Consider the following 12,377-nt stretch of genomic DNA (forward strand, 5'->3'; position numbering starts at 1 on the left):
GAGATAGTCTGTGTTGATAAACACATTTTTCAGTAATTAATATGATGCAGTACTTGAAAATATGCATCTAACTGATAAACTATTTGTCCTTGTGCTGTTTAGCAGGTAGATCAAATACAATCAGGAAAATGTTTGTAAGAAAGACAAGAACAACGTGGTATGTGTGACAGAAAGAAGCTATAAAATTCAAATACTAACACAAAATATCCATGTTTTAAATACCATAACTCGTTCAAATGTGTCCTGTATTTCAGAGCTTTTAAATAAAACAAGAATATGCAGATAAATTGAATCAGAGATGAAAAATCAAGCAGCATGTGTTGCTGTTCTCAGAGAGTGGGCACAGACAGGTGCATATTTTAATACAGGCCTGAGCTCAGCTTTGTTATCAGACACCAATGCTTACGTTATGTTGCCACTGGTCACCTGCCAACAGCAACAACATCCTTCTTCATGTAGGTCGATATTATTGTAGACACATGCCAACATTAAGATCTTACAGGGCCAAACTCAAGACAAAGTTCCAGTGTGACAGTAACACTGAAAGAGAATGAAAATACTTCTAAAAGCTTTTTTGAAGTTCAAGCATTTGTAAAAATGAGTTTTGGAAAGAACACTGTAGGCTAAATGACAGGATCCAAGACAGTGGTGGGGTGTAATCATTCCACTCACTGAACGCTGATCATTTCAAGGCAGTTTTAGTCTACTGTAAGTGATTAGTGATGAAGCTCTCTAAGATTAATGTAGAAGTTTATCAGGAGTTATCATGAGATTTCTGCAGTTCAGATCATTCAAGCCAAGTGAATGATTTTCGGAGCTACATTAACATTTCCAGTTTTTGTTGTCGTCCCTCTTCTGCAGCTCAGCAGGGAAACACAGAGAAGGAATGCTACACTAAAAGACGGTAACATTGATATGATGTTGATTTGAATCATGCAAATGAACTAAGCTTCATGTTAGCATCAGATAAGCTGTGCAGTTCACCTGAACATACAGTAGGAAGGGATTTGAGGCTGCTGTATCTCCATAGCCAGATCCAGGAAATCTGGCAAAGATGTTAAAATATTTTCTAAAAAGTGAATTCAGATTTTATTTTGTGAACATTTCTTAAACTGTAAAACCCAATAAGGTCATTTAATTAAAAAATATCCATGAAGCTGATTGCACTGAGAAACAAAAAGGTGATATTAACCTATTCTTATAACATTATTTAGAATTCTTATAATAACATTGTTTGCATAGTAGCTTTTAGATCCATGTACAGATCTGGTAATTGGATTTTCCGTTCTGAAACGGGTATTGAAAAACAAAAAATGAGTGGTTAATTGATTTTCATTTTAAAATACAAAAATGAAAATTTAAATACAAGGCATTTTTCCTTTTCATGATCAAAAAGGGATATACGATTTTTTTTAAAAAATGTTCTGATTTTCATTTTATATTTAGAATAACAAGAAAGTAAAATCAGTAAGAGACAGAAACGAAAAAAGGTCAGTTTTTTCATTTTCTGAGACCGGAAGTGGTCATCAGCAAGTGTGGAGCCAAACAGAGTACGGTGCATAGACTGTATATAAATTTTTTTTCGTGAGTTTTCATGGTCAAAATGAGAGATCAGGTGGCTGATCTTAAAATAAATCAATATTGATTTTTTTATAGAGCGTTAAGTTTTGCGAAGCCAGAGGCCAGGACTACTTGATTGACAGTCCGGTCTGGAATGATTGACAGGTCTTATGGAGGAGGAAGCAGAGACTCTGCTCTCCTCGTTTGGATTAATTCTGATATATTAACCGTTGGTTTATTTATCGGTGGAGCAGCACAACATTTTCCATAGACAGTTTTCCTGCCCGTTGACTTGTTTTAACCAGTTTTCTACCTTCGGCTGATTCTACCAGTAAATATTAGCTTTAATGTTAGCGATGCTAACCGAGCTAGCTGCTCAGTCGTAGCCTGATTGAAGCTAACGTAGCATCAAGCTAATGTGTTGAGTTTCATGTAAACAGCTGAAGTGTGTTGTGTTCCTGTAATGTGGTTCATTAAGTTCATAAAACTGTGAAAGCCCGAGACACCTCTTCAAATTTAATTTTACAGAATCTATAGAAAAGCTCAAAACAAATATTGAGTCTTGGAGAATACTGCCCCTATCTATGATTGGCCGGGTAAATGCGATCAAAATGGTGAGCCTTCCCAGGTTTCTATATCTTTTTCAGAACTTGCCTATATATTTAAATTCATCTTTCTTTAAGAAGCTTGACTCTATCTTATTGCCCTTTGTGTGGGGTTACAAATCACACAGGATATCCAAGGCTCACCTTCAAAAACCTTCAAAAAATGGCGGTCTGGGGCTGCCTGTGTTTAAACATTACTATTGGGCAGCCAATTCCAGAGCTCTTACATACTGGAAGTGTGGAAGCGTTAAAGCTGAGGAGAACCCTTTGTGGCTACAGCTGGAAGCTGATGCGGTTGAAATGTCCTCGCTTCCTGCCCTCTTGTTTTCTGACCCCGATCCAGTAGCGAAATTAATTCAACGAAACTTCACCGTGAAAAACTCTTTGCGAATCCTAAAGCAAATAAGAGTGGCTTGTCGGGTTCCCAGTGTCTCTGTACATGCGCCCATATGTCAAAATCATTCATTCCCGCCTGCCCGGTTGGATGGGGTGTTTGCTGTCTGGAGAAGGAGGGGTATTAGAACATTTTCAGATCTGTACATTAATGGCCAGTTGGCATCATTTGCTCAGCTAAGCAATAAAGTCAGTCTTCCAAATTCTCACTTTTTTCGCTACCTCCAAGTCAGACACTATGTCAAGGAGAACTGGCCACATCCCGACTCCGCCTCCATCACCCATTCTTTTTTTGAGACCCTCCTGCTCCCTCCAGACTCCAAACATTTAATATCAAAATTCATGGCTTCTTTTACTAATTCAGTTTCCTCTGACTTTATTAGGGAAGCTTGGGCCAAAGACTTGAACTCTGAAATATCAGCAGAACTTTGGGAGGAGGCACTGTCTAAGGCTCATTGTTGCTCTGTTAACTCACGTTACAGGTTAATTCAGTACAAGGTGTTGCACAGATTACATTTTTCAAAGACAAGGCTACATCGCATTTTTCCATCTGTATCTCCTGTATGTGATAAGTGTCATATTGCTGAGGGTTCACTAGCGCATCTTTTCTGGTTCTGCCCTAAATTGCACAGCTTTTGGTCAGCTATATTTGAACAGTTGTCTAAAGCTTACTCCAGTATCATTCAGCCTAACCATGACCTGGCCATCCTTGGATGCTCTGCCGAAACTTCTGATCTTCCGCACGATACGCAGGTCGCCCTGAACCTAGGGATGGTGGTGGCTAAAAAACTTATTCTTCTCACCTGGAAGTCTACCACTCCACCAAACTTTGCTCACTGGCTCAGCGAGATGTTATCGGTTATTCAAATGGAAAGACTGCGTCTGCACAAACCCACCAAACAGAACAGTTTTGAGAGAACTTGGGGACCCTTCTTGGCTAGTGTCAGGTGTGATGCCTGACTAAACTTTTCACATGGTACTTGCTTTACTTTAATTATTGCAACTATGTTTTCTCTGTAAGTATATTTATGTAATTGTATAACTGTCTGGCAGCCTCCCCTTTTGTTTTTGTTTTGTTTTGTTTTGTTTTACTCTTGGTTTGTTTTTCCTTTTCTTCCTCTTTTCTTTTATGTTCAATGGTTGCCCTGTTGTGGCATGTTTTGTAAAGTTAAAAACCTTAAATAAAGTATTAAAAAAAAAAAAAGTTCATAAAACTGTGGCTGGTTGACATTAATGTAACTTTCAGGAAACTTAAATGTGATTAAAACAGTAACGTTAATGTTCTAGTTGTCAGTAATCAGCTTTAATTTGACACTAAAACAGACTCTGATAGTTTTAAATGACATCAGTTTCATTAATTTGTTGAAAATTGTCTCATTTGTTGTTGTGATGTTGCTGCTGATTCATTAAAAGCAGATGATCCGTGTTGAAGATACGTTTAGTTCTAGTATCAGAAGTACAAGAAGGAAAATGGAAGTTTAGTTCTGCTACATCAAAGATTTCAGGATTAAAATAACTAAATGAGTCTTTATACCTCAAACTTTATTTTTACAATAAAGAAATAATGAAATAATCACAGATAATAAAAATATAAATAGCAGAGAACACCTGAGAGAATAATTTCCTGAAAAGTCTGTGAAGGAAAAGCAGCTTTTTATCCTGAAAGATCAGAATCAGCTCCAACATCTGCATCTGACAGCATCAAGTCAACCAGAAAGAAAATAAAAAAGAAAAAACTTCTTTCTGATCACATCTGTTCCTCTGCTCACAGTCTGCTGCTGCTCACATTCTTCACATTTATAGTCCACTTTTAAAAGTTCAGCAGACAGGTGCTCTGCTTTGGAGTGTGACGATGTTGTCGGTGATGTGGAGAGTGAAGTTTCCGTTTCACCCACAGCGGGCTTTAGGGCAGCCGGGTCGGACTTGATGTTTGAAATACTGACCGACAGCTCAGATTTAACTGTCTGTAGTTCAGTTTTGATGGATGTTAAATTTTCACTCAAAACCGCCAGGAGCTGGGTCTTTAAAATAACTGCCGTCTCGTTACAGAGGGAAAGTAGCAGTTCCTCCTTAAGGTCAGAGATTGCAGCATCTGAGGCCCTCTTCAAAAGAAGACGTAGTTGATGAAGGCGTTCTGGAGCAGGACCAGAAAGACCACGACCAAGCAGCCTTGAGATCTTAGGCAGCATCTCCCTCGGGTGGGTGTCAACGGTGTTCACGGTCAGGTCTGTGGTAATCCCTTCAAAAAACAAAACAGAAAAAAATCTAGATTATAAATCAACATGTAACCAAAGCACTCTGTGTATAATGCCATAGTATAGGATGTAGTTCAGAAAATGTCAAAGTATAGTATACTTTTCAAGAATAACATAGTATGGCCTGTAGTTCATAGTATAGCATGTCAGCAAAAAAAAACAACTGATTATTATGTGGTTCAAAAAGTGCAAAATGATAGGATGTTGCCTAAAATTGTCATGTATGATATGTGGTTCAAAAAATGTCATCGTGCAGTATATTGTCAAAATATGTCGTATAAAAATGCCATAGAATAATATTTCATTGCACAAGTAAAAGTATAGTAATTATTAAAACTGTTCAAATTCTTCTATGTTGCTAAAAAACAAAAAAAACTAAAACAAAAAAAGTCATAGTAATATGTCCATTTAAAAAGCCTATAGTTTAGAGTGTCACCCAACAAGCGCCATACTATAGCATGTCGCTCTAAAAACGTCATAGGATAGCCAGTCACCCAAAAAACGTCATAGTATAGTATGTCGTCCAAAAAACATCATGGTATAGCATGTCGCTCTAAAAACATTATAGTATAGCATGTCACTCTAAAATTGTCATAGTATAGCCTTTGGTCTAAAAACGTCATAGTATAGCATGTCACTCTAAAAACGTCATAGTATAGCATGTCGCTTTAAAAACGTCGTAGTATAGCTTTTGGTCCAACAAATGTCATAGTATAGCATGTCGTTCAACAAAATATCATAGTATAGCATGTCACTCTGAAAATGTCATCGTCTAGCATTTGGTCTAAAAATGTCATAGTATAGCATGTCGCTCTAAAATTGTCATTGTATAGCCTTTGGTCCAAAAAACGTCATAGCATAGCATGTCGTCCAAACAACGTCATAGTATAGCATGTCGCTCAAAAAATGTCATTGTATAGCATGTCGCTCAAAAGATGTCATTGTATAGCATGTCGCTCAAAAGATGTCATTGTATAGCATGTCGCCCTAAAAATGTCACTGGATAGCCTTTGGTCCAAAAAACGTCACAGCATAGCATGTCGTCCAAAAACCCATCATAGTATAGCATGTCGTCCAAACAACATCATAGTATAGCATGTCTATTTAAAATTGTCAAAGTATAGCATGTTGTCCAAAAAACTTCAGAGTATAGCCATTGGTCTAAAAACGTCACAGCATAGCCTTTGATTTAAAAACGTCATAGCGTAGCATGTCGCTCTAAAAACGTCATAGTATAGCATGTCGCTCTACAAATGTCATAGTTTACCATGTCGCTCAAAAAACGTCATAGTATAGCCTTTGGTCCAACAAACATCATAGTTTAGCATGTCGCTCTAAAAACGTCATAGTATAGCATGTCGCCCAAAAGATGTCAAAGTATAGCCTTTGGTCCAAAAAAACGTCATAGTATAGCAGGTCACCCAAAAAACGTCATAGTGTAGCATGTCGCCCAAAAAACGTCATAGTATAGCATGTCGCCCAAAAAACGTCATAGAATAGCCTTTGGTCCAAAAAAACGTCATAGTATAGCATGTCGCCCAAAAAACGTCATAGTATAGCATGTCGCCCAAAAAACGTCATAGTATAGCATGTCGTCCAAAAAACGTCATCGTATAGCATGTCGCTCTAAAAACGTCACAGTATAGCCTGTCGCTCTAAAACGTCATTGTGTAACATGTCGCTCTAAAAACGTCATAGTATAGCATGTCGACCAAAAAACGTCATATTATAGCATGTCGTCCAAAAAACGTCATAGTATAGCATGTCGTTCTAAAAACGTCACAGTATAGCCTGTCGCTCTAAAAACATCATACTATAGCATGTCGCTCTTGATAACGTCATCGTATAGCCTTTGGTCCAAAAAACGTCATAGTATAGCATGTCGTCCAAAGAACATCATAGTATAGCATGTCGCTCTTAAAACGTCATAGTATAGCATGTCGTCCAAAGAACATCATAGTATAGCATGTTGCTCTTAAAACGTTATAGTATAGCATGTCGCTCTAAAAACGTCATGGTATAGCATGTCGACCAAAAAACGTCATAGCATAGCATGTCGCTCTAGAAACGTCATCATATAGCATGTCGCTCTAAAAACGTCCTGGTATAACATGTCGCTCTAAAAACGTCACAGTATAGCCTGTCACTCTAAAAACATCATACTATAGCATGTCGCTCTTGATAACGTCATCGTATAGCCTTTGGTCCAAAAAACGTCACAGTATAGCATGTCGTCCAAAGAACATCATAGTATAGCATGTCGCTCTTAAAACGTCGTAGTATAGCATGTCGCTCTAAAAACATCATACTATAGCATGTCGCCCAAAAAACGTCATAGTATAGCATGTCGCTCTAAAAAATCATACTATAGCATGTCGCCCAAAAAACATCATAGTATAGCATGTCGCTCTAAAAACGTCATAGTATAGCATGTCGCCCGAAAAACGTTACAGTATAGCATGTCGTGCAAAAAACATCATACTATAGCATGTCGCTCTTGATAACGTCATCGTATAGCCTTTGGTCCAAAAAACGTCATAGTATAGCATGTCGTCCAAAGAACATCATAGTATAGCATGTCGCTCTTAAAACGTCATAGTATAGCATGTCGCTCTAAAAACGTCATGGTATAGCATGTCGACCAAAAAACGTCATAGCATAGCATGTCGCTCTAGAAACGTCATCATATAGCATGTCGCTCTAAAAATGTTATGGTATAACATGTCGCTCTAAAAACGTCATAGTATAGCATGTCGACCAAAAAACGTCATAGCATAGCATGTCGCTCTAAAAACGTCACAGTATAGCCTGTCGCTCTAAAAACATCATACTATAGCATGTCGCTCTTGATAACGTCATTGTATAGCCTTTGGTCCAAAAAACGTCACAGTATAGCATGTCATCCAAAGAACATCATAGTATAGCATGTCGCTCTTAAAACGTCATAGTATAGCATGTCGCCCAAAAAACGTCATAGTATAGCATGTCGCTCTAAAAATATACTATAGCATGTCGCCCAAAAAACATCATAGTATAGCATGTCGCTCTAAAAACGTCATAGTATAGCATGTCGCCCGAAAAACGTCACCGTATAGCATGTCGTCCAAAAAACTTCATAGTATAGCATGTGGCTCAAAAAACATCATAGTATAGCATGTCACTCTAAAAAAAAGTCATAGTATAGCATGTCACTTTAAAAACGTCATAGTATAGCATGTTGCTCGTAAAACGTCATAGTATAGCCTTTGGTCCAAAAAACGTCATAGTATAGCATGTCATCCAAACAACATCATAGTATAGCATGTCGCTCTTAAAACGTCATTGTATAGCATGTCGCTCTTAAAACGTCATTGTATAGCATGTCGTCCAAAAAACTTCAGAGTATAGCATGTCGCTCTAGAAACGTCAGAGTATAGCATGTCGCTCTAAAAACGTCATAGTATAGCATGTCGCTCTAAAAACGTCATAGTATAGCATGTTGCTCTAAAAACGTCATAGTATAGCATGTCACTCTAAAAACGTCGTGGTATAGCATGTTGCTCTAAAAACGTCATAGTATAGCCTTTGGTCCAAAAAACGTCATAGTATAGCATGTCACTCTAAAAGCATCATAGCATGGCCTTTGGTCCAAAAAACGTCATAGTATAGCATGTCGCTCTAAAAACGTCATAGTATAGCATGGTGCGCTAAAAAGTCATAGTATAGCATGTTGCTGTTGAAACGTCATAGCATAGCATGTCGCTCTTAAAACGTCATGGTATAGCATGTCACTCTAAAAATGTCATAGTGTAGCATGTCGCTCTTGAAACGTCAGAGTATACCATGTCGCTCTAGAAACGTCATAGTATAGCATGTTGCTCTGAAAACGTCATAATATAGCATGTCGCTCTAAAAACGTCATAGTATAGCATGTCACTCTAAAAACATCATAGTATAGCCTTTGGTCCAAAAAACTTCATAGTATAGCATGTCGTCCAAAGAACATCATAGTATAGCATTTCGCTCTACAAACGTCATAGTGTAGCATGTCGCTCTAAAAACGTCATAGTATAGCATGTCGCTCTAAAAACGTCACAGTATAGCATGTCGCTCTAAAAACATAATACTATAGCATGTCGCTCTTAATAACGTCATCGTATTGTCTTTGGTCCAAAAAACGTCACAGTATAGCATGTCGTCCAAAGAACATCATAGTATAGCATGTCGCTCTTAAAACATCATAGTATAGCATGTCGCTCTTAAAAAGTCATCGTCTAGCATGTGGCTCAAAAAACATCATAGTATAGCATGGTGCGCTAAAAACGTCATAGTATAGCATGTTGCTCCTAAAATGTCATAGTATAGCCTTTGGTCCAAAAAACGTCATGGTATAGCATGTCATCCAAACAACATCATAGTATAGCATGTCGCTCTTAAAACGTCATTGTATAGCATGTCGCTCTTAAAACGTCATTGTATAGCATGTCGTCCAAAAAACGTCATAGTATAGCATGTCACTCTAAAAACATCATAGTATAGCATGTCGTCCAAAAAACGTCATAATATAGCATGTCGCTCTAAAAACGTCATAGTATAGCATGTCGCTCTAAAAATGTCATAGTATAGCCTTTGGTCCAAAAAACGTCATCGTATAGCATGTCGCTCTTAAAACGTCATAGTATAGCATGTTGCTCTAAAAACGTCATAGTATAGCCTTTGGTCTAAAAACGTCAGAATATAGCATGTCGCCCAAAAACGTCATAGTATAGCCTTTGGTCCAAAAAAGGTCATCGTATAGCATGTTGCTCTAAAAATGTCATAGTATGGCATGTCGCTCAAAAAACGTCATAGTATAGCATGTTGCTCAAAAAACGTCATAGTATTGCATGTCGCTCTAAAAACGTCATAGTATAGCATGTTGCTCTAAAAATGTCATAGTATGGCATGTCACTCTAAAATCATCATAGTATAGCATGTTGCTCTAAAAATGTCATAGTATGGCATGTCGCTCTAAAAACGTCATAGTTTAGCATGTTGCTCAAAAAACGTCATAGTATTGCATGTCGCTCTAAAAACGTCATAGTATAGCATGTTGCTCTAAAAATGTCATAGTATGGCATGTCACTCTAAAATCATCATAGTATAGCATGTTGCTCTAAAAATGTCATAGTATGGCATGTCGCTCTAAAAACGTCATAGTATAGCCTTTGGTCTAACAACGTCAGAGTATAGCATGTCGCTCTGAAAACGTCATAGTTTAGCCTTTAGTCCACAAAACGTTATGTCCTGGCTGTCTGAAGTAGGTGAGGAGCAACAGAAAAACAGTCCAAACGCTGGTTTCCAGAGGGTTAGACGAGTATTTATTTGAAAGACTAAGTTTACAACAGCACAACGTGTGAGGGGGTTAAAAGCAAATGGGTGTTAGTAAAATAAGAAGAAATAAACAGAACTAAAAGTGAACTTCACGTTGACATTGATGGACATTCCAACCATGAACTAAGTGAAAGATAATCAATACAAAAAACAACTCTTCCTGTTCACCTCTTAAAACCCCAAAACACACCGCTGTAGCATCCTCAACTAAAACTACCAATGGGTTCCCTGTTTTCCTTTGTGAACAATTCAAAGGTCCCTCTCTATCTCCCCACACATCCACCAACCACTGGAACACATCTCCAAAGTTCTGCCGGGCCAGCTCAGCTTCCCCTCAGAAGAAGTTCCACCACCTGCCAGATGAAGGAGCCTTTTGAGAGGCAGCTGGCATCGTGATTGGACTGTACTTTGGTCTGTTCCAATCCAGCTTCAGCTCCAGAGACAGCATGCGAGACGAGTCAACGGAGGCCGGGTGGACAAAGGCATGCAGCTGAGTCGAAAAAAAAAAAAAGATTTTTCAACATGTTGTAAAAAAACGTGCCATATGATGAAATAATGTAAAGGAGGCCGTGAAAAACACTCCAGAAAGGTTTTCTTTGAAAAAAAAATCATCATGAATTTTGGCGCAAAAAAACGCCATAGTATACTTTGTCGAAAAATGTCATTTTTCAACATGTTGTAAAAACATGTCATATGATGAAATAATGTAAAGCAGGCTGTGAAAAACACTCCAGAAAGGTTTTCTTTGAAAAAAAATCATGAATTTTGGCGCAAAAAAACGCTAGTATACGTCGAAAAAAAAAAGCGACATTGCTCTGAAAACGTCACAGTATAGCATGTCGCTCTAAAAACGTCATAGTATAGCATGTCACTCAAAAAATGTCATAGTATAGCATGAAATAATGCAAAGCACGCTGTAAAGAAACACTCCAGAAAGGTTTTCTTTGAAAAAAAAAATCATCATGAATTTTGGCGCAAAAAAACGTCACAGTATGTCGAAAAAAAAATGTCATTCTTCAGCATGTTGTAAAAACGTGCCATATGATGAAATAATGTAAAGGAGGCCATGAAAAGCAGTCCAGAAAGGTTTTCTTTGAAACAAAAATCAACATGAATTTTGGCGCAAAAAAACGCCATAGTATACTCTGTCAAAAAAAAAGTGATCTTTCAACATGTTGTAAAAACGTGCCATATGATGAAATAATGTAAAGGAGGCCGTCAAAAGCACTCCAGAAAGGTTTTCTTTGAAAAAAAAATCATCATGGATTTTGGTGCAAAAAGATGCCATAGTATACTATGTCGAAAAAAAAAATGCGATTTTTCAACATGTTGTAAAAACGTGCCATATGATGAAATAATGTCAAGGAGGCCGTGAAAAACACTCCAGAAAGGTTTTCTTTGAAAAAAAATCATCATGAATTTTGGCGCAAAAAAACGCCATAGTATACTATGTCGAAAAAAAAATGCAATTTTTCAACATGTTGTAAAAACATGCCATATGATGAAATAATGTAAAGGAGGCCGTGAAAAACACTCCAGAAAGGTTTTCTTTGAAAAAAAATCATCATGAATTTTGGCGCAAAAAAACGCCATAGTATACTACGTCGGAAAAAAAATGAGATTTTTCAACATGTTGTAAAAACGTGCCATATGATGAAATAATGTAAAGGAGGCTGTGAAAAGCAATCCAGAAAGGTTTTCTTTGAAAAAAAAAATCATCATGAATTTTGGCGTAAAAAACGCCATAATATACTCTGTCAAAAAAAAAATGTGATTTTTCAACATGTTGTAAAAACGTGCCATATGATGAAATAATGTAAAGGAGGCCGTGAAAAAAAAATCCAGAAATGTTTTCTTTGAAAAAAAATCATCATGAATTTTGGCGCAAAAGAAACGCCATAGTATGCTATGTCAAAAAAAATGCGATTTTTCAACATGTTGTAAAAACGTGCCATATGATGAAATAATGTAAAGGAGGCCGTGAAAAACACTCCAGAAAGGTTTTCTTTGAAAAAAAATCATCATGAATTTTGGCGTAAAAAAACGCCATAGTATAGTATGTCGAAAAAAAAGATCTTTCAACATGTTGTAAAACCGTGCCATATGATGAAATAATGCAAAGCACGCTGTAAAAAACACTCCAGAAAGGTTTTCTTTGAAAAAAAAAATCATCAGGAATTTTGGCGCAAAAAAAACGCCATAGTATGTCGAA

Source organism: Amphiprion ocellaris, chromosome 17 (assembly GCF_022539595.1).
Source record: "Amphiprion ocellaris isolate individual 3 ecotype Okinawa chromosome 17, ASM2253959v1, whole genome shotgun sequence".
Classification (NCBI taxonomy): Eukaryota; Metazoa; Chordata; class Actinopteri; family Pomacentridae; genus Amphiprion; species Amphiprion ocellaris.